Source organism: Mustela nivalis (assembly GCF_964662115.1).
Source record: "Mustela nivalis genome assembly, chromosome: 10".
Classification (NCBI taxonomy): domain Eukaryota; kingdom Metazoa; phylum Chordata; class Mammalia; order Carnivora; family Mustelidae; genus Mustela; species Mustela nivalis.
Genome location: NC_139029.1, coordinates 41928784 through 41951580, shown reverse-complemented (window position 1 = coordinate 41951580; position 22797 = coordinate 41928784). Strand labels below are relative to the sequence as shown.

Below are 22797 nucleotides of genomic sequence, written 5' to 3'. Positions count from 1 at the left end.
CCCATGCTCAGGGACATCTAGATGGACAACAGCGACACTGAGCCTCAGGTGTCACAACCCAGGGTTCGCTCTCCTGGACTAGGCTTGCCCTCCCCCCAGACCCCGCCTCCTCTTCAAGTAGCCCCACCCTGGGTCAAAATCCTGGGTCCTTGGCTCCTGTTGGCTACTTCCTTACTGAATGACCTTGGTTATATCTCCTCTTTCTCTGGACCGAAGGGCTTCCATTGACACTGAGTCTCTCAAAGTTTAGGTCAGGCACACTGACCCGTATGGTCCCAGACCCAGCTGTGCAGCACACGGGACCTCAAGCTCATCTCAGGGAAGTTATTGCTTCAGCTGAAGTCAAGAAGGAGACAGGGCCAGCGTGAAGCTGGTATGTGTTTAACACCTCTCTAACAGTCGCCCATCTCCCATGATGGCAAAGAGGGAGGGGCCTCGTAGCAAGCAAGAGTATCTAAGCTAGAATTGCTTTGTTTTCATTGAATTCACCTTTATAGTTACCTTCTATTTTTTGGAAAGCCAACACATCTAGAGTACAGACACAGTTTCCTTTGTTAAAGTTTTGTAAAAGTGAGTTAATTCAAAGAAAACCACTAAGCGGATGAGGTCGGTATATACAGCAGAAAGCGTGGAGGGGTACCAATGACTGGACATTAGGGAAATCCTGGGTGAGGCACCGCAGACTCGTGGGTCTAACATCAACCATTCTTCTAGGAAAGTGACCTAAGGTCTCAGTGCTGTTGTTCATCTTTTTATTTTTTTATTTTTGTTATTATTATTTTTGTTCATCTTTTTATTTAAAAGCGGGGAAGGTAAGAATTTCACCTGTCATTTCATGTTGGAATCAATGCTACTGGCCAAGGAATTTTCCTCATTGAACTTCAATACCAAATGTAGTGCCTTGGCAACCTCCCCCTGCCCCCGTCATGAAGGTGGGGATGGAAAGGAAACCCAGGCTGAGGTGACTCGTCTTGAGCCATTGTCAATCTCCTTCTCCCACACCCCCAGAGTCCAGACCAGATGTCAGGAGGGTCCTCAGCAGAATGTCTGACCTTGCAGCCCTTGGGGGTGTGGGGCCAGTGAAGTCAAAGACCCGTGGGGATCGCCTTCACCCCTGGGAGGAAGGTGAGGCTTCTTGTGTGGCATCAAACAACTGAGCCACCCAGGCACCCCAAGATTTTATTTATTGATTGTGTGGCACTCAAGACTTTTGTGGCACCCCCAATCTGTCTTTCCACGTGCCCTGTTTACCCGGCTGGTTCATGCCCTGGCTTCAAGCCCCCTCATCACCATTTCTGGGGAGTCCCTTCTCAACCTCTCCAGTCTGAGCCAGGGCCTCCTGTGGGATCCCAGCCTCCTTATCATCTCAGCCCCAACGACCCTAGGTCATCACAGTCTTTTTGTGTGCCTGTTGTCCTCAAGGACGGAAGAAGACAGCAACTATTTTGTCTCTCTACCCAAGCACCCAACACAGGGTCTGCAGCAGGGAGATGCCTGGGAAAGCTTTGCTGCTTTGAAAAGGGTACATTTTAGTTTCCCTGTGGTGACATCAGTTCCTTTCAAAGACCTGCTCTTCCTCTGTTGAGTCCTCTGCAGGGCAGGGTGCCTGTGAAGAATAGTGAGCAACAGGGGGAAAGGCCAACAGCCAACACCCAGCAGATGTGGATTCAAATCCTGTTGATCTGTTTAACTGATGTAGCTGAACTGGAGTACTGACACCTCTTAAAGGGGGATCCTAATCCCCACCACAGAAGCAGATGGGGGTGATGAATAAATGAGAAGAAGTGAGAAAAGCCCATCCACAGCTCAGGTACACACTTGCCTGTTAAATCATGGAAGTGTTAGAACTGTAGAAAGTGTAGAAAGCCCAGATGCCCAGGGCTAAATGGGAACTCATTCTGCCCAGAATGACACAGGGAGAGCCCTCTAGTTGAGGGAACTTTGAGTTGGGCTTTGAAGGATGACTAGGAGCTCCCCACAAATAGTCAGAGTATATTGAGGTGAGAGGCTGAGAGTCACTTAGGTAGAGAACTCCCAACCTCAAAGTGGAGCCACAGCAAGCAACATTTTAAGATTTTTAAAAAAGGACTTCTCTTCCCAAGCTTTGGTAAGAATTCTAATCCAGGATTTGACTAAAGGTGTAAAATGACCTGAAAAGGGTCAAGGGCCCCTTTACTGTAAGTCACCTGGTTAAAAAGTCAGATGGTTCATACCTCTGTGGCTAAGCCACCCACATAACTTTGTCCCTAAACCTGCTTCTTTTGTGTTAGAAGTGAGTTTGCTTTGAGTGAGTAGGGGAAGGAGAGGCCCCCCTGTTTCCTGGGTTCCTAGCCAATAGGCTGGGCCCATGGCCAAGCAGCCCCCTTCCCTCCCTCTCCAAGAGGCTGACTCTCATCCTGCCTGGGTTCTTCATTTCTCTCTGTAACCTTGACCCAGGGCAATGATACCAAATTGAGAAATAAGCCCCCTTTCCTGGGCTAGGGAGGGAGAGGAGGCAAGGCCCATTTTCTAGGTCAGAACTCCTTGCCCTTCCTCCCCAAGCCCATGTTTTTTAAAACTAGACCTTGGGGAGAGAGGAGGGAGGGAAGGCAGAGAGTGTGGATGCTTCTGTGTGTGTGTGTGACCGAGTGTGGATGCCTGTGTGGAGAGAGGGAGAGGGAGGGAGAGAGAACAGAGCTTGGGAGTGTGCGTGTGCCTGTGGAGAGAGAGGGTGACAGAGAGAGAGAGAGAGGAACAGAGCCTGAAGTGAGTGTGTGGGGCTGTGTGACTGCGTGACTGTGTGCTAGGGAGACTGTGTGGGGTGTGTGTGTGTGTGTGTGTGTGTGTGTGTGTGTGTGTGTGTGGCACTCCAGCAGCAAGCTGTACCTTAAAGGCACAGACCCTGCCTCTGCCCAGCTCCTCTCCCCACCCCCACCCCCAGCCAGAGCCACCTTCCACCACCATCAGCTGGGAACCAGAGCAGCAACTCCTGCCTGAAGGGAGAGAAGCAAGCCCAGTCCTTTCCGACAACCCCCATCCTTGGCTGAGGCTTTGAGCGCTCAGAAAGGGTGGAGAAGGAAGAGGCTTTATTCCTGAGGAAAGCAGGGCCTCCCTGAGAAATGACTGGGGTCTGGGGAGGTGTGGAGGCCCAGCTCTGGGGCCACACTGCAGGCTGGGGTCCCAGCTCAACATTTACCATGGGTGGGGTCGGTGGAGGGAGGCCACAACCTCCATACCCTCTTTGCAGGGCTGGGACTGCGGTGCCGTGGTCTGGTGTAGACCACGAGGGCAGTGAGTGGTGGCAGGACCACCATGGGGGTCTCTGCTACACACAAGGAGCGCGCACCTCAGGTCGGCGCTCACAGGCAGCCTTCCCGCCATCTTGGCAGCTGGCGCTGGCAGAGCACAGAGTGGGGACCTTTGTTTACCCCCACACACAGCACCTTGCCCCTCCCCCCACCCTGACAAGGGTTTGGGCTCCAAAGCAGCAGGTGATGGGTGGAGCACTGGGAAGCTAAGACCTAGTTTCTCACGGCCCTGCCTCTGCCTGCGACTCGCTGTGTAACCCTAACAGGTTCCTCACCCTCTCTGGGCTTCCGTTGCCTGCTCTGTATAATGGGGACGCTTGGGTTCACGGTGGGCAGGGAGGGGGTGGGGGGATTGGGGATAGAGGGGTGGGAAGGGGGGAGGGGGGATGCAGCTCTGCCAGCTCTTCTATTTCCGACAATCCCCTCAACTGGGACCTAGGAAGGGCGTCATTTGATGCGAACTAACCTCACCTACATCTAAGAAGAGGATGAGAAATTACCCAACCCTGAATCCTCCTGGGCCTATCCCAGAGCCATAAAAACTATGTGCGCTGAAGCGTGCATGAAAATCTCCTGGCCTGGGGTCCCTGGGTGGCTCAGTGGGGTAAAGCCTCTGCCTTCCGCTGGGGTCATGATCCTGGGATCCAGCCCCCCGTCGGGCTCTCTCTGCTCAGCAGGGAGCCCGCTCCCCCCACCCACTTCTGCCTGCTACTCTGCCTACTTGTGATCTTTGTCAAATAAAGAAAATCTTGAAAGAAAGAAAGAAAGAAAGAGAGAGAGAGAGAGAGAAAGAAAGAAAGAGAGAGAGAGAAAGAAAGAAAGAATCTCCTAGCCCAACTCCTCCTTTCCACAGTCGGGGAAACTGAGTCTAGGAGGGAGAGAGCAAAGGAAGTTATACGCCCCAGATGTACAGGGATGGGAAGCCGAGGCCAGGACGGGGCCCTAACTTGAAGCTTCGAGGGAGAGCCTGAATCGCCAAGGGAGCAGCGGGAGCGGGGAGGTAGGGAGGAGGAGGAGAAGCCCGGGGCGCGCCCCTCCAGCCACGGCCCCCCGGCCCCCGTGGGCCCCTTCCGGCCCCTCCCCCAGCCGGCGCACCGTCCCGCCACCTGCTCCCCCGCCCACCGGGGCGGGACTGCCGCCCCGCGTCCCCATGGCAACGCACGGCCCCGGTCGGCCACACTGGCCTCGCTGCCGCGGTACAGCCCATCTGGCCCCAAGCCCGCCCCAGCTGGGCCGCCCGACGCCCGGGTCGCCGGGGGCCCTTACAGCCCCGCAGAGGTCTGAGACTAGGGCAGAAGCGCCAGGCGTCAGGCGTCTACCCATGCCAGCACCTGGGCTAGCCGCTGTGTTCATCCTGATGGGGCAGAAGCCGCCCTAGAAGGACCATCCAGGATGTGCCACACAAACCCCATCCCCGTCTCTGCCACTGTCCCCCCCCCCCCCTGCAGATGCACCCAATACAGCAGCAGGCGGCATCTCAGGATTAGAGGTCAGCTTTCTGGAGCCAGCCACTGTGGTTGCAGATCCCCAGGTAGTGTGGGGGCAATTTACTTAACCTTTTACCCACCTGAAATTGGAGATGATCATAGAACCTGTCTCATAGGGTGCTTGTGAAGGTTAAGTGGGTCAATATAGAAAAATACATGGAGTCAACACTCAATAAATATCAGCTATTATTTTGAGTGCAGGTGGCAGGTGCTGCAAGAGAGCCTTGGCAGCCCCAGCAGGGGTCCTGACCCAGCCTGGGTGCAGCAGGGGTGGCTTCCTGCAGGAGGCGGTGCTGCTGGAATCTGAGGAAGTAGCTGTTAGCCAGGAAACCCAAGGGAAGAGGGAACAGCAGCAGTGAAGACATAGACATAGAGGTGAAAAAATAACGCAGGGGAGGGGAAGGGGTGGGTGTAAGGAAGACTTTCAAAGCCCCTCAGTGTTCCTGGAAAGTAGAGAAAAACTTGGCTTTTAGTCAAAGGGCACTGAGACAGGAGCCACTGTAGAGTTGTGAACAGAGGCATGACCTGTCCCTTGTTTTTCTAGAGATCATTCTAGATGCCATATATGCAGTGACTTGGAGGATCCGGTGGTCTTTTTGGGAGATGCTGAAGCCTGAACCCGAATGAGGGAGATGCAAGGTCAGTGGGAGATGGGGACAGATTCATGGCTATTAAGGAAGGAGACCTGGCAGAAAGGTGACCTATGGGCTGGAAGTAGCTGGAGGGGGAGCTGAGGATGGGCACAGACACTCAGACTTGAGCACCGAGAGTGTGGCAGGGCCAGAAGAGGGGCAGGTCTGGGGATGGGAGGTGCTCCTGCTTGAGAACACTTAAGTTTGGAGCCAAGAGACCTGGAGACCTGGGCTGGAGAGATAGCCCTGGGAACATGGATGCCTGGAGGCTAACAGATCTTGCCAGGGTCTGAGAGCTGCCCCAGAGTCAGCAGAGGGTGGGGGCCTCACCAGACCAGAGAAGAGGATTTATGCTTCACAATTGGATTCTAAGCTTTGTTTTCCTGGAACCAAGTAGAATATGTCCAAATGACTTCTAACCCAAATTGTCTATGTGCCTTTATCACTGAGGTTTTGGAGTTCAGGGATGAGGGACAGGCAGGAGAGTGCAAGTGCTGACCAGTCCTAGCTCTGTCCATTGCCAGCTGGGAGGGCTTAGGCAAGTCTTCGGTTTTGTTTTTTTGGGTTTTTTTTTTTAAGATTTTATTTATTTATTTTGACAAAGAGAGAGACACAGCAAGAGAGGAACTTCAGCAGAGAGGGACGAGAGAGGGAGAAGCAGGCTTCCTGCTGAGCAGGGAGCCCAATGCTGGGCTCGATCCCAGGACCCTGGGACCGTGACCTGAGCCAAAGGCAGATGCTTAACCACTGAGCCACCAAGGCGTCCCTTCGCCAAGACTTCTCATCATGCCTCAGTTTCCTCCCAGCTACCTACCTTGTAGGGTTATTGTAAGAATTAAATGGGGGTCACCTAGCTGGCTCAGTCAGTGGAGCATGCAAATCTTGATCTCAGGGCTATGTGTTCAAGCCCCACATTGCATGTGGAGATTACTTAAAAACAGAATCTTAAGGGGCACCTGGGTGGCTCATTCAGTTAAGTGTCTGCCTTCGGCTCAGGTCACAGTCCTGGGGTCCTGAGATCAAGTCCTGAGTTGGGTTCCCTGCTCAGCAGGGAGTCTGCTCCTCCTTCTACCCCTCCCACTGTTCATGCTCTCTCTCTCATTCTCTCTCGCAAATAAATAAATAAAATCTTCTAAAAAATAAATAAAATAAAAATTTTAAACAATAAGAATTAAATTAAAAGTAAAAGGTCATGGTCTCTGGCCATCCTTATTAAATATGCAAATTCTAGAATCTTCTCCAAAGCCCAAGAATATGAATTTCCACGAGTGGGTCTGAGAATCTGCAGGTAAAATTGGCCCATCATTGAACTAAAGCCTCCAACTACTGTGCTGGGACTCCTCTGACCCTGGTCCTTCTATGGGGTGGCCCACCCCTCATATTTGCACCCTGGGGCAAGAGTTCAAATGGCAATCCCCTTGCCAGTTCTTCCTTCTCTCCAAAAGTCCTTGTGTGCAGGCCCCATGTCCAAGCTCCTTCCTTGTCCATCCTGCAGGCCTAAGGTTGCAGCAGAGCCCCCGGAGAATAGACCCAGGTCTTGGGAGTGGTCTCAGAGCCCTTTGGGCAGGGAATTCCAGATACCAGGCCCTTGGAGTACAATCTAGAATGATAAACTTGGGCTCCAGTTGGCTGTCCCCTTGGCCCCGTGTATCCCACACCTGGGAGGAGGGGTGGGACTGGAGGCAGGCATAGGGGAACCCGAGATAACAGAGCCAGAGCAGAGGTCTGGCTGCCCAGGTCTGTGGGCTTCCCTGCCTCTGTTTTCAGCCTTTGCCACCAGGCCCTCTGGCCAGCCTATCACTTCCCGGCAGCCACACCATGGAGCCTGCAGCCTCCATCTGCCTGCTCCCTGCCTGACCCTGGCCAAGGTCACCTCAGACTTTGTTTCCAGGCTCTGCTGGACTTGAGAAGTATAGGGTTCTGGGGCCTCCCATACAGCTACCTTGTGGGCCATCACAGTCCATTCATGCCCGTCCCTGGCTTGACATGACAGGTTACATCATTCTTTTTCTTTTTTTAAAGATTTTATTTATTTATTTGAGAGGGAGAGAGAGAGAGAAAGCCTGAGCAGGGGGAAGGGCAGAAGGAGGAGCAGACTTCCCTCTGAGCAGGGAGCCCCTCCTGGGCCTTGCAAGAGCCTTGATCCCAGGACCCTGAGATCATAACCAGAGCCGAAGGCAGATGCTTAACCCACTGAGCCACCCAGGCTCCCCTACATTATTCTTTAAAACAAGGACACTGAGGCTCAAGGCAAAGATGGAGTCAGTATTAAGAACACTGCTGAAAGACAAGGGCTGAGGTGATGCTTTAAAAGACATGACCAGGGCTCCTGGGTGCCTCAGTCCTTGGGCGTCTGCCTTCCATTCAGGTCATGATCCCGGGGTCCTGGGAAGGAGCCCCACATCAGGCTGCCTGCTCTGCGGGAGGCCTGCTTCTCCCTCTCCCACTCCCTCTCTCTCTTGGGTTCCCTCTCTCGCTGTGTCTCTCTCTGTCAAACAAATAAATAAAAACTTTAAAAAATGAAAATAAAAATATAAAGACGTGGTCACCTAACAGTCCTGTCAGAACGATCCCCCATTTACGAGTGAGGACAGGGACAGGTTGGCTCAAGAAGGAGAGGTCACTGGCCCCAGGATCGCCCAGATGATGGGAGGCAAAGTCAGAATTCAAACATAGGCTGGTCAGACCCCCAAGCCCAGACCCCAGGGATACGTAGTAGGCCTTCAGTAAGGCCTGCCAAGAGGAGCTGAGGATGGTTGGGAACTGGGACAAGCCACCTCCTGGGAGGGAATGTGGGGAATGTCGTCCCCCCACCCCCCCAGGGCAGGGCTGTGGGCAAGGTGACCTTTGGGAAGATAAAGTCAAATTCCAGTCCTCTGAGCCTAGCAGAGGTAGACCTGGGGTGGTACTGCCAGGGACCAGAACCAGTTGCGTCGGGTTCCCCCACCCCCAGCCCCTTCCTGAGCCCTGAGTCACAACTGAGCCCTGTGGTGGGGGTACACGAGGGGAGCCACTGGTCCATGTCAGCCCCTTCTCTTCTCTCCACTGGAATCTGCCAGTGGCACCTTAGCCATGATGCCACCTGGACATTTCCATTAGGAGGGCCCTGAGAGTCTCAGCCATAACTGTCAGTAACTAAGCTCACCATGCTCCCTGACTCCCACCATCCTCCCTGGGGGTGCCACCTCCATGCCCCGACTTGATTGCTCAGATGGCAGGGGGTTAGCCTTGCCTCTTCCTTCCTCCTCTTAACTCCGTCCAGACTCAATCTCCTGAGTCTCCACCTTCTTGCCCTGGTGCCCCCCCCGGCCTCCAGCCTCAGACCCTCCCACCCCATCTCCCCAGGGCACAGCCAGGTTAAGTTGCCAGATGTGGCAAATAAAATATACAGGACTCTCCGTTGAATTTTAATTTCAGATAAGCAATGAATAATTTTTTTTTTAAGATTTTATTTATTTATCTGAGAGAGAGAGAGCACAAGCAGGGGGAGCAGCAGCCAGAGGGAGAGGGAGAAGCAGCTTCCCGCTGAGCAGGGAGCCCGATGCGATGCAGGGCTGGATCCCAGAACCCCAGGATCATGACTGGAGCCAAAGGCAGATGCTTACCAGACTGAGCCAACCAGGTGCCCCAACAATGAATCATTTTTTAGTACAAGTATATCCTAAATGTTTCATGGGACATACTTATCCTAAATAATTGTTTGTTTGTTTGTTTATCTGAAACTTAAATTTACTGGACATCTTGTATTTTACCTGGTAACTCTAAGCTGGTAATTCCCTCCAGTGGTTCCGTGAGGGGCGGAGAATGGAGAACAACACTCCAGCTCTTGGAGCACTCCTTCTCTGCCTGTTACCAGTGACCATTCCATTCTCAGAAACCCCCTCGTCCAGGAAACCTTCTGGGTGAGGGGCTGCTCTGTATCATGAGAGGCCACCATACTTCCCTTATGGGAACCCCAAAGGCCCTGCTGGGCTCCATCAGTAAGAGCTCCATGAGACCAGCATCTTGTCATTTTTGTGCTCTGTGTTCCCTAGCGCCTAGCACCTTGCATGGCACCTGGAATGACTTGCTGTGGAACCCTGAGAGAGCCCATTGCCTCCTCCAGGTCACAGCTTCCAACGGTATGAGAAAGGGCCATATGAAATGGTCTCTGAATCTACAGCCATACCACCCTGACCGCGCCCGATCTCGTCTGAAATGGTCTCTGAGTCTGCTTTCGGCTCTGATGTCTGCCCATTTCAGCCTGACACTGCCCTCTGATGCTGAAGATCCTGGGCAGGGTGGCACAGGCGAGAACTTGGAGCTCCACTTGGAAGACTGAGGACATGTCCTGAGCTCTGCCCCTATGCAGCCCCAGAAAAGTTCCCTACCCTCCCTCAGCCCAAGCCCAGCCTTTCTCTTCCGCCAGGTTCTGGACAAGTGGGAATGACAGGGCCTGCTGTAAGGACCTGAGCAGGTTGGGAAGGCTTCGATGAAGTCAGTCAGGAAGGTAAGCGACACAGCACAGCACACAGGAGGCCCTCCAAAACACAATATTCCTGCCTGCTCTTCCCACTCAACTGGAAGGCTGCATGGCCCTGGGGGTGGGGGTGCTCAGGCAGTGGGGGCTGTAAGAGCTCCAGGGGGAGGAGGGAGGGAGAAGCCAGGCTGGGAGCATTCAGGCAAGACTTTAAATCTGGTCTTGAATTTATTTATTTATTTATTTTTAAAGGGCCTGAGCACCTTCTGCAAGGAAACCATTCAGCCCGAGAGAGAAGGACAACCTGAAGTCAGCCCCCACCTCACTCCATCAAGGGGGTTAAGGGTTCTGCCTGAGTGCAAGGTGGGGAGCATGTGGGTGTAGGTGGAGCAGACCCCGGAGACCCAGGTCCAAGAGACCCCACCATGGGGGACTCTCCAGCCTGAGAGCTCCCATAATCTCCTCCAGACCCCTAGGGCTTCCCCAAGTAAACATGCAGCTTTCGGGGCTTGGGGGGGGGCACCGAGTGCTCCTTGGCTTCAAAACAAGTTCTTCCACCACCCCTGGTTCAGTTCCAACCCCCTTTTAACCAGTGGGCCCACAAGATGGGGAAATTCCAGCAGGCTCTCCTGGTGCCAGGTCACTGCCTTCCCAAGGCCCCATTGTGGTCTCATCTGAACAATTTGGAGTAAAGAGCAGGGGGTAGTTCCTTCCTTCTAGAACAGGTAGCCCAGGGTTCTTGAGGGTAAGATGACAGTGGGTAACTCAAGTGCTATGAGCCCCCAGAAATGAATTCCTGCCTTTGAACAGAAATCTGGAGACCAGCTCTCTCACTCCACTTCTGTCTCCTCCTTAGGCTCTGCCCTGTCCCCTCTCCTGCCTCCTCCTACCCTCTCATACTCCCTGCCTGTGTTTTGGGGCCCTGCTGAACTAGCTTCCCTGGCCATTAATCAGGCCTCATCTGACCTCAAGGCCAAAGAGCTAAGGGGAGGGAGGCAGGGAGGAGGAGAGGAGGAGAGGAGGAGGGAAGAAGGGAATTCGCCTGTGGAGACCCGGTCAGTACTGCTCACCTTTGCCTCCCTTGTCTCCTAGAGATCCCCCCGAGTGACCCCACAAGGCAGAACCTATTTATACAGGAGCAGACTCACTCTCCAAGAGCAGAGCTCTTCTGACAGGCACCACACAACTGATAAGGAGCCAGCTCCCCTACTCCTCCTCCTTACTCTAGGGCTCCCAGGTGAAATCTGGGAGCTTAAACTGACCCTGGAGGAAGAAGAGCGTCTCCCCTGTCCGGGGCTTTGGGTCCTAGAGAAGGTCATTCAGGGCTAAAGCCAGTTAGAGCAGGCAGGAGGGCTGGCCTGGCCAGTCCCTGTCCCAAACAGGCTGGGTGGCCTGAGGCAAGTTGCCTCACCTTTCTGAAGAGCCCTTTGTCCAATTAAAATCTGGCCAGAGCTACCTCTGCCCTCAAGGGAAAAGTGGTAAGTGCCCTAGCTTAGAGCTGGGCTTGATTTCCTATTCTGGTTCTGCTTTTCCCGAGTGGACTAGCTAGAGACCAGTCATTCCCCATGCCTGCGAAATGGGGGTGATCAGGCCATCTCCCTGGGGTTTCGCTGAAGATTGGGAGGTCTCCACTGCTGGTGCCGTGTAGTGGGGAGAAACACGCTGAGAAAGCCTAGTGACAGTGTAGGGACCTAGGGACCCTGGCCTACAAGGTTCCCACCACCTTGCTATAGGACCAGGGAGGTGGCTCCCCTCCCCCCTATCCCCCACAACGAGGCCAAAGCACTAGAGACTCATGTCTGACCTTTCACCATTTTGGACCCCCTGAGAGCACATCCTCACCCCATCCTACCATCCTTGCCCAGACATACCCATCCTGCTCCATTCTTCCCCATGCTGGTCCAGGGCTCCATTCCCACCCCAAAGCAAAAGGGCATTCGACATCTTTGTCCTATGCAGGCTCATTCTCCCAGTATGGGACCCACGAGGCCTTTCAGCTGGGACCAGCCACCTTCCCCCAAGGCCTGACCCAGCTCTCTGAGTGTGGCACTGGAGGAGAGAGCGCACAGATGGGAGGGGCCTCAAAGGAGAGTCCCAACCCCCACCATCAGAATTGGCCGGAAGGAAACCTGGTGGGGGAGGGGAAAGGGGAGGATGCCGGAGCGGCGAAAAGAGGACTGCATTCAGAGGACTTGTTTGAGTTTGGGGTAGGGACTAAGTTAGGGCTCAAACCTACTCTTCTCCTGGCTCCCAGTGTAGGGACCTAGGGCCTAGGGACCCTGGCTCTTTAAAACTAAATAGGTTTTTAGTAAATGTTCGAGAAACTGGTCCCAACTCTGCCCTGATTTCTTGTATGACCTTGGGTGAGTTCCCTCTCTGGGCCTTGGTCTCCTCGGTATAAGATGAAGGGAAAGAACCTGGGGAGTCTCTCCTCTGAGATTTCCTGAGCCAGACCCTAGGCGGGCGCTGGGATACCACAGACAAGCCAGGCTCCCAGAATCTGGCTTTAGGACCCCATCAAGAAGGAGCACAAAATGACTCTGAAGGTAAAATACGTTTCTGTGAGAGTAGGATCCCCCCAAATGAATCTAACCTCCCTACCCTCGAACTGATACAGTCTTAGACAACCTCCAAAGCCCTTTACTCCCCTTGGTCTATCAGTAAGCTTGTAAGACAAACAAGACCAAATAGTGCTCTCCTTTCACCGAAAATAAGGCTGCAGGCGTACAAGGACAGGCCCTGACCTGCCCTGGGAGAGATGCCTGAGCCAAGGGGGAAAGATGGACAGCAGATACTCTGGGCAGGGAGGGTGTGGGGGGGCACGTGAGCAAGGGAGAGAGCAGCCACACAGGTGCCTTGGTTCCTTAGGCTGGGGCTGCAGTGTGGGCTATCCCTGAGGGGAGCAGACAGAGGAGGCTGAAGGCTGTTGGCTCTCTGGCTAAGGAGCCGATCCTGTGGGTGCTGAGGAAACAGGGGTTTCTGCCAGGCCTGTTTATCCGCTACTGTCATCAGAAGGGGAGTGAACGGTGGCCCGGACTGAGAGGGAGGGATCCGGGACAGCCGTGCACACAGGTAGCTTCTGACAAAGGGGCCAGGGAGCCTCCCCACACCATGGGGGCGGGGGGAGCAGAGCAATTCCTCTCTCGGGAAAGAGGGGAAGTGAGCGGGGAGATGAAGCAGGGGAGAGGAAATGAAAGATTAAGTGCATCAAGGCCATAAAGCTCAGAAATGTCCAGCCGGATGGATTCCCAGCTTATAGATACATTTGTGCGCAAGGACCCTCAGCCAGGTCTGGGACCCCACCAAGAGCCGCCACCCAAGGAGGCAGAGGCCATCACGGAGGCTGGATGGGACCCTGCAGGCCCCTGGCCTCCTCTCTGGCCCGCGCCTTCCCCCCTCCCCACCATTCCCAACCTACCCCCAACTCCCCCGGCTGGCTGACAGCCCAGCTGCAAGCAATTGTGGGAGCCTCCAGCCTGGAGAGCTTCGTCCCACAAAGGGCCCTGGTAAATAGCAGCCCACACCCCAGACGGCCTGCACACCCCCCTCCTTTGCAGCCCCCTGCCCGGAAATTTAAAACAACTGCTCAACATAGTCTTAAATCCTCCAGGAAGGAGCTCCGGTAAGAAGGCCAGGCAGGAAGCCTGAAACGGGCCAAGGCCCTGCCTGGAGCTCCCTCCCTCCACAGCTCCCACACTGAACTCCCCTGAACTATCACCCCCTAAAGTCTCACCCTGGGCTTCCCAGCCCCTGGGGTTCCCATGCTGGGGTTCACTGCAGCTCCAGCTTCTGCGAATTGCCAAGGACACTGCGAGCACCCCGCGCACAGGATGGTTTTGCCCCTTGCTTGCACCCCGCCCAGGGCCTGTCACAGAGCCCACGTGCAGTGTATGTGTGAAGGGTGAAGGAAGGAAGCCACCAGGGGACCCTGACCCATCACTCTGTTCTTGGGCCCTCAGTTTCCTCATCTATCAAATGGGCCTGATAACTTTTACCCTGCCTACTTCCCACAGTTGTGAGAGTTAAATAAGAATCTTTGTGCAAGCATTTTAGGAACTGCAAAGCTGGCCTGTGTTCCTGACCTTGGTGTGCTCATCTGTAGAATGGGGGTCCCTTCCAGCTTTGCTATTCTGAAACTCAGGATGTTCCTTAAATACTCGCTGGGCATTCAGGGAAGGACAGAGGATGTAGTGTCTGGAAATAGAGTCCGGTTCAGGGCTCGGAAGGCCCCTACTTTAGTTACAGAGTAGCCCCCTACTCACTGTATGATCTCTGGGCCTCAGTTTTCTTCTCTCTACAATGGGTATGGGTGGACACGGAATGCCTGACCTCTCACATTCAAGCTCTGTGATGACAGGACCCTAGCCAGAGGGCAGTGGGGGAACCTCTGATGGCTTTGAGCAGGAGAGTCACATGATCCCAGTCATGTTTCAGAGCCCTTGCTCTCACACTGCGGTGGTTTCTGGGCAGAAGGGCAGGGAGTCCAGAGTCTGGAGGCCTGGAGGATGGCAGCCTGAGTGCCTTCTTTATGCTGTGCCTAGTCTTGGACTATTCTGCCTCTTTCCCATGTCCCTGCTTTTTCAAAATCATCCAGGACCCGGTTCAGAGAGTACTTCCTCCTGAGGGTCTTCCCAGCATGTCTCTGATGCGGTCACTTCCTCTGCCTTGTGGTTTCCCAGCTCTGCATTCCCCCCTCACCGGACCAGTGTGGATTACTGTTGTGTGTGTGTGTACACATGAGTGCATGCATGTTCTCTCCCGGGCTGTGAGCACCAGAGGTCAGGGTGGGTCCCTGCCCCCCCATATTATCTCTGGCACCCATCACCTGGCTTCGCCCAGAGGAGGTGCTCAGTACCTGCATGCAGAGTGCTGAGGATCCTGGGCACCCTGCTCTCTGAGTCCACCTGCCGGATGGGAGACTGGGCTCCAGCCCCAGCTTAACTGCTGATAGCCCTGTGACCTTGGACCGGTTGCTTCTCCTTTCTAGACCAAGGACCTTTTGTGGCCAAATAGGAATTACCCTGATTATTCATTTTTTTTTTTTTTAAGATTTATCTATTTATTTGACACACAGAGAGAGAGAACACAAAAAGGGGAAGCAACAGAGGGAGAGGAAGAAGCAGGCTCCCCAAGGAGCAGGGAGCCCGACATGGGGCTCAATCCCAGGACCCCAGGATCATGACCTGAGCCAAAGGCAGACACTTAACCAACTGAGCCACCCAACTGCCCCATGATTATTAGTTCTTGAGTCAGACCTCTGAAGGAAGGGAGCAATTCTTAGGCTCCCTCCGCTGGCTGCCTTCCTTCCCTCTCCATTTCCTTGGCTTTGCCCTGGATCATGGTGAGCTGTGACCAGTGCAATTCCCACCAGACCACTGAGAACCTCATCCCTGGGTCCTGCAAGGTGCTGCACACAGAGGGGCACAAGACAGGACTGTATAGAGCCGCTTGTCCACTCCATGGCCCCAGGAGAGGGAGCCTGGTAGGATCTCCATAAACAGCAGTAGGCATCAAAAGCAGGGCTTACCAAGTGGCTGGGAGAGTCCAGTGTCCAAGCCCCAGCCCAGCCTCAGTCCCCACACCCTCCTGCCCAGCCATCCTCCTGGAGCTAGCTGGTCTGGCCTCCATGAGAGGTGTGGGGAAGGGGTGCTGTCAGCCCCCAAAGCAGATGGATCTTTAGCCAGCACCACGCTGCCCCAGGCAAGCCCTGCATGAATCTCAGCCAGAATCCCCCTCCCACTCCCCCCGCCCCCACGGGCTGGGACAGACCTCAGCCAGCAGGCCTCCCAGCTTTGATCAATACAGGGCAGGCAGCCAAGGCGGCTGCAGGCTCCATCCTCCCAGGAGGCCCCAGCTCAGCCGGGGTCACATGGGGGAGGGGCCCCGCAGCCTGGCTAGGGGGCTCTGGGGGTAGGGCGGGGCTGGGGAGAGCAGGAAAGGCAGATACAGGCAAAGCTCCTGCCATGCTTCACTCCATCACCTGCTCACTCCCTCACCCACATCTCTGGGGTCCGCAAATATTTGCTGGGCATCAGTTTTGCACCAGGCCCTGGCATTGGCCCTGGGGCACAGGGAAGACAAGGCAGCAGCTTTTGTGAAACTGATGGTAACTCTCATCTGGGAGAGAGACAGCAGGGGAATGAAACAAAGAAAAATAAGAGGTAGTTTCAAAAGTTGATACATACAGAATAGGATACAGGGACAGAAAGATGGGGCGACATGCCCCACGGTGAGCTAGGAGGAGGCCGAGGAGGGTAACGTCTGAGCAGAGACTCAGATGAAGATACCCACCAGGCTACCTCAGTCCACCTTCCAGAAGCAGATGCTAAGATGGAGAGCCGTAGGCAGGAAGAGGTGAGTGAGTGAGAGAAGCAGGGCAGAGTAAAGGAGGGAGGACTGTGCACTCAAGTCACAACAAAAGCCTCTGCTGACCCCCGGAAATCTAGGAGCAAGGAGAGCCTCTCCAAGCTGTCCCAGTTCCAGGCAACAAGCCCGGCCTTTGTGCCCTCACACTGAGCCGCCACTGGGTAGCTAGCTGCTCGCTGGATGGGGCAAGACTTTGGGCAGGCTGGCTCTCTTCAGAGGAGACATTCCAACAGAGTCTCAACTGAGAGCAGAGGGGGGAGTGTGCACCTCTGCCCTAAAGGGGAGCCTAGGTGGTACCCCTCAGCACTGAGGAGGTGTGGTATGATTTGCAGGAAGAACATTCCAGATAGAGCAACAGCAAGTGAAAATCCCTGAGGCAGAAATGAGCTTAGCTTGTCTAAGGCACAGAAAGAAGGCCAGCCTCGTGTGGTGGAATGAAGGAGACTTCCAGGACAGTGGTCAGAGAGCAGGCGAAGGCCAGACCAGAAGGGCCTGTGAACCAAGACCCCAGAGGGCCTTAAGGGGAGTGTGATCTGGTAATTCCTCATTACTGCTACCCTGGCTTCTAGGTGGGGCAGGGGAGGGGATGGGGAGAGCAGTGGGAGGCCCCAAGAGGGGTCCAGGTGGGAGGGCTCCAGATAAATCTCGGCTGTCAACTGGGTGTTGTAGCAATGCTTCCAGCGCCCTGTGGGGGACATTAAACCAGATGAATTTGACTTTTTCCAACCTTAAGATCCTGAAATCTTGGGGCACCTGGATGGCTCAGTGGCTTAAACCTCTGCCTTCGGCTCAGGTCCTGATCTCAGGGTCCTGAGATCTAGCCCCGCATTGGGCTCTCTGCTCAGCGGGGAGCCTGCTTCCTCCTCTCTCTCTCTCTCTCTGCCTGCCTCTCTGCCTACTTGTGATCTCTATCAAATACATAAAATCTTAAAAAAAAAAAAAAAAAGATCCTGAAATCTTTTGGCTTGTGGAAGGAACCTCAGAGACTGTCTTCGTTCCTCTCCCTCACCTGGAAACAAAGTCCCTTTCCAAAGCCCTTGCTGTGCCCCCAGAGGGACTGAGGAGCTCACTCCCGCCATGGATCACTCTACTGGAAAGTTCTGGGAGCTCACTCCTTGTAGCTATTCCCAGAGGTCCCTGCTCTGCTCTGGGCCACACTAACCACATCTGTTCTCTCTGTCCCAGTAGTCCCCAGAAGGTAAAGACATGCTCCTCTCTCCACTCCCACGCCAGGTCTTGTCTGGTGAGGATCTCACGTGATGCCCCCTCCCTACCTCGAGCCAGGATCCTTGCCAGCCCACTGACTTATTGCTGTGATGTGCATCTGATTCTGCAAAGGTATGGAGAGAAGTCATTTTGTAGAATTTGTAAGAGGAAAACATCTTCTTCTTTTATTTTAAAGAGATGTATTTATTTGAGAGAGCGAGAGAGAGAAAGTGAGCAGAGGAGGGTGGGGCAGAGGGAGAGGGAGAGAATCTCGGGCAGACTCCCTGCCGAGCATAGAACCCAACGTAGGGCTCGATCTCACCACTCTGAGATCATGACCAGAGCCAAAATCAAGAGTTGGACACTTGACCAACTGAACTGCACAGATGCCCCATTTTCTTCTTTAAGAAAAATTTTTTGTGTATTTTCTTCTGAGCCCTGATGCATGTAGAGGCCTAAGCAGGCTGGGACTTAGGACCATGGGGCTCTGGCCTGTCCATGTGACTTTGGACTAGTATCTTCCCCTCTTTGGGCTTCATTTGCTTCTCTGTAAATGAGGCTGGCCATCTGGGTGGTATTTAAAAGCTGAACCAAGGGGCACCTGGGTGGCTCAGTGGGTTAAGCCTCTGCCTTCGGCTCAGGTCATGATCCCAGGGTCCTGGGATCGAGCCCCACATCGGGCTCTCTGCTCTGCAGGGAGCCTGCTTCCTCCTCTCTCTCTGCCTGCCTCTCTGCCTACTTGTGATCTCTGTCAGATAAATAAAGAAAAAAATAAAAAAATTTAAAAAATAAAAGCTGAACCAAAATACTGTGAGTCTATGTGTAGATCTGCCCTGTGTAGATCTTCTTCCAAACCTAAGCCAAAGGATTTTTTCTTTCTTTTTTTTTTTTTTAAGATTTATTTATTTATTTATTTATTTATTTATTTATTTGACAGAGAGAGATCACAAGTAGGCAGAGAGGAGGGCAGAGAGAGAAAGGGGGAAGCAGGGTCCCCGCTGAGCAGAGCTCGATGTGGAGCTCGATGTGGGGCTTGATATGGGGCTCGATCCCAGGACCCTGAGATCACTACCTGAGCAGAAGGCAGAGGTTTCACCCCGCTGAGCCATCCAGGTACCCGCAAAGGATTTTCTATTTTCTCTTCCTATGACTCCTAGGGTCAGAGAACTGCAGACTCTTGGAGCTGGAAAGGTCTCAGAAAGTTTAACCAACTCCCCCTGCTCCATGCCACTGCTTTGCTGCACTTTGTTTCAACACCATCAGTTGATTATCAGTACCTCCAGAGTTTGCACACCTCCAAACTTGGGAGGCTCACTACCTCAAGAAAGTTCTTCAGCGAAACACAAAGAGTCTATGAGTAACATAGTGACTCTTGTCTTGCTCTGTGTCACTGCTCACTTGTTCATTTGTTCATTTTCTTTCACTCAGCAATATTTATTGGGCCTCCATCAAATGAAGCAGGATACTCACAGCCCAGCATTAGAGCAAAATCATAATTATAAAGGTAGTTTATGGTCGTTGAGCACTCATGCAAAGGCTAGCATTTTACTAAGCACTGCAAACACACGACCTCATTCAATCATCACAGTTGCCTCCTTGTTTACAAATGAACAAATTGAGGGTTAGGGAAATGTGACACTGGGTCCCAGTAGGAAACAGATGGCAACTGAAGGGTTTCTTGCAGAGTCACATAAAAGGACAATTTACAGAAGTGGCAAGGGTGAGGGAAACATACAAGGGTTGGTGGGGTGCCCCGAAGGTTAGCAACAGTGGGGAGCCCTTACCACCTATGGGTCTGAAGGGAAAAGAAGTGAGAAAGGCTCTCACTAGCAGCTAGTGAAGCTGGGGTTCTGAAAGTGGGGGTACCTGATGGGAGCCATGGCTGTGGAAAATGGTGTTAGGAGGAGAAGAATGAGTTCCCTTTTCTCTCCCTCCTGCTGGGACTTCCCATTGTTTGAATCCATAGGGAAACAGAAGGCAATGTTTTTCAGTGATATCATCCATAGAGGTCAGGCTTCTGGGCACAGGGAAAAGAATAAATCTTGGTGGGAGTGTGTACACTGAATCACCAACCCAGAGAGTTAGGTGACTTGTCTAAGGTCTCAAAATCAGGGAGTCGTGAAGCCGTGGAAATAAAGACATGGTGATTTGTGTGCTGTATTCAAGTTTTAAGATCATGAAGGAGGGAGTTGTCGATGGGCTTAGAAGGGTTTGGAGCAGCAGTTTGTGGGACAAGAAAGGGGAAAGGATATTCCAGAAAGGCTGAAGGTGATGCAGGAATACACCTGTTGGGCAAGAGTGAGCCACTCTGCAGGGCTGGAGAGAGCTGGGAAGGTTCCAGGAACCTCTTGGGGGAGGTGGAGAGGGAGCTTAAAAGTGTTAGTATTGGAACAAGATAAAGCCACTACTCATCCACTAATTTACTTAAAATATGTATTGATTGAGCTTCTGCTGTTTGCCAGGGACTGTGCTAGGAGTTGGGGTTATGGCCACAAAAAGTGCAGTTTGGTTCTGTTCAGTCATGGTCCTGACTTTGTGGAGCTTATGGTCTATTAGGGGGATGGTGGAAGCCATGCCATGAGCTAATGACAGTGGGGATCAGTGGTCTGAAAATGAATCTGGATTTTCTCCTGTAAGCAATGGGACACACTGATGGACATTGACATTTTAAACTTTTTAAGGCTTTTAAAAAATTGAGGTATAGCTTACAAATAGTAGATTGCCCAAATCTCAAATGTACGGCTTGGTAAATTATAACCACTATTCAGATCAAGACTCAGAACATTTCTCATGCCTGTAAAGTTCTCTCATGCCCCTACCCAGCCATACCCCCAAGAAGTAACCACTATTTTGATTTTTACCACTATATATTTATTTTTGCTTGTTTTTGAGCTCCATATAAATAGAATCCTACAGCATGCACTTGTTTGTGCCTGGATTCTTTTGCCCTACATTTTGCTCAAAAGATTCATCTGTGTTGCAGCAATTGGCAATTGTCTCTTCCTACCCAGGGCTGTGTAATTTAGTGTGTGCATTTGCGTGCATGTGTGTCTGTGTGAATACATATATTTTTTATTTATCCATTCTACTGTTAATGGACATGTCAGTGCTTCCAATTTTGGGCTCTTATAAATAATGCTGCTGTGAATATTCTTGTATCTTGCTTGCTTTTGGTGCACATAGACACCCTCATTTCTGTTGGGTGTGTATCCAGTAGTGGAATTCCTGGGACATATACACTGAACCTCAGTAAATACTGCCAGTTTTCAAAGTATGGTATCAGTGTATTTTCCTGCTAACAATGTATGGGAGTTCTGGTTGCTCTACATCCTTGTAAACAATTGGAAATATTGGTCCATTTCATTTTAGCTGCTCTGATAAGTGTGTATAGTAGCATCTCATTGTCATTTAAATTTGCATTTCACTGGGGCACCTGGCTGGCTCAGTCAGTGTCTGAGAGTCATGAGCTCAAGCCCCACATTGGGTGTAGAGATTACTAAAGAAAATAAAAAAAATTTTAAACTTCTTACTTATTTATTTGAGACAGAGAGAGAGTGACCATGAGTAGAGGGAAGGATGGAGGGAGAGGGTGACAGACTTCCTGCTGAACAGCGAGCCATACAGACATGGGATCATGACCTGAGTCAAAGGCAGCTGAGCCACCAAAGGTTCCCCAGAAAATAAATTTTTAGACAAACCATGAGAGACTATGGACTCCAGGAAACAAACTGAGGGTTTTTGAGGGGAGGGTGTGGGGGATGGGTGAGCCCTTGATGGGTATTAAGGAGGGCTCCGATTGCCTAGAGCACTGGGTGTTATACGCAAACAATGAATTGTGGGACACACCATCAAAAATTAACGATGTGTGGCTCAGTGGGTTAAGCCTTTGCATTCGGTTCAGGTCATGATCTCAGGATCCTGGGATTGAGCCCCAAGTCCTGCATCAGGCTCTCTGCTCCGCAGGGAGTCTGCTTCCTCCCTCACTCTCTACCTGCCTCTCTGCCTACTTATGATCTCTCTCTGTCAAATAAATAAATAAAATCTTAAAAAAAAAACTAATGATGTACTGTATGGTGACTAACATAACATAACAAAAAAGAAATAAAATTTTAAAAATCTTTTTAAAAATTTGCATTTCACTGAGAACTAATGATGTGAAGTACCCTTCATATGCTTATTGGTAATTTGTTAAGGTTCTGGTTAAGTCTCTTATTTAGTTTAGTTTCTTGTTTGTTTGTTTTAAAGATTTTATTTATTTATTTGACAGACAGAGGTCACAAGTAGGCAGAGAGGCAGGCAGAGAGGAGGGAGCAGGCTCCCCGAGGAGCAGAGAACTGGATTCAGGGCTTGATCCCAGGTCCCTTGGATCATGACCTAATTGGAAGGCAGAGGCTTAACCCACTGAGCCACCCAGGTGCCCCTACTGTTTTCCTTCCAGTGAATTGTAGTGGCCTTTTTTTCATATAGCAAGTAATAATACATGTGTGAGTCTATTTCTGGGTTCTCTATTCTGCATCATTGGTCTACTTGTCTATGCCAATACTATATTGTCTTGTTAAAATTTTATAGTAAGTTTTTATATATAGTAGTATAACTCCTCAGGCTTTTCTTCTCCAACAATGCACTATCAGTTTAGTTTCTTCACATTTTCATATCAATTTAAAATCAGAGGGTTCACTTAAAAAAATCTATTGAAATTTTTATTGAAATTGCATTGAGTCTATAAGGCCAGTTTGAGAAGAATTCATATCTTCCAATGAATCTTCCAATCCATGAACATGGTATTTTCTTTCTCTTTCCATTCATTTAGGTCTTTTTTTATTTCTTGCAGCAATATTTAGTGTACAGAGTAAGGGTCTTATGCATATTACATTTATTCCTGATGTTTTTGTATGCCATTGTAAATAGTATTATTTTCAAATTTCATTTTTTTTTAAATGTACTTTCCAGGGGAACCTGGGTGGCTCAGTGGGTTAAAGCCTCTGCCTTCGGCTCGGGTTGTGATCTCAGGGTCCTGGGATAGAGCCCTGCACCGGGCTCTCTGCTCAGCGGGGAGCCTGCTTCCGCCTCCCTCTCTGCCTGCCTCTCTGCCTACTTGTGATCTCTGTCTGTCAAATAAATTAAAAAAAAAAAATCTTAAAAAGAAAAATGTACTTTCCATGCCCAGCATAGAGCCCGATGTGGGGCTTGAACTCATGACCCGGAGATGAAGACTTGAACTGATATCAAGAGTTGGACACGTAACTGATGGAGCCATCTAGGCACTCAAATTTTATTTTCTAATTGTTTGCTGCATATATATATATATATATGTAATTATTTTGGGGGTGCCTGGGTGGCCCAGTTGTTTGAGTGTCTGA

The 22797-nt window shown here is 51.7% G+C and overlaps 1 long non-coding RNA gene across 6 annotated transcripts in view; it reads left to right on the top strand.

The window, feature by feature from the left end:
* The first annotated feature begins 4466 nt into the window (after nucleotides 1-4466).
* LOC309843181 overlaps nucleotides 4467-22797 on the top strand; it is a 41389-nt gene continuing 23058 nt past the window's right edge. For 4 of the 6 annotated variants that reach the window (XR_014299989.1, XR_014299991.1, XR_014299992.1 and 1 more), the window contains exons 1-5: nucleotides 5098-5149; nucleotides 5319-5413; nucleotides 9815-9895; nucleotides 10118-10228; nucleotides 17465-17569. This is a non-coding gene — a long non-coding RNA (uncharacterized lncRNA). Of the gene's footprint in view, nucleotides 4819-5097; nucleotides 5150-5318; nucleotides 5414-9814; nucleotides 9896-10117; nucleotides 10229-11824; nucleotides 12114-17464; nucleotides 17570-22797 lie in introns of those variants that run through there. The other 2 variants (XR_014299990.1, XR_014299994.1) reach the window with 2 other exon arrangements.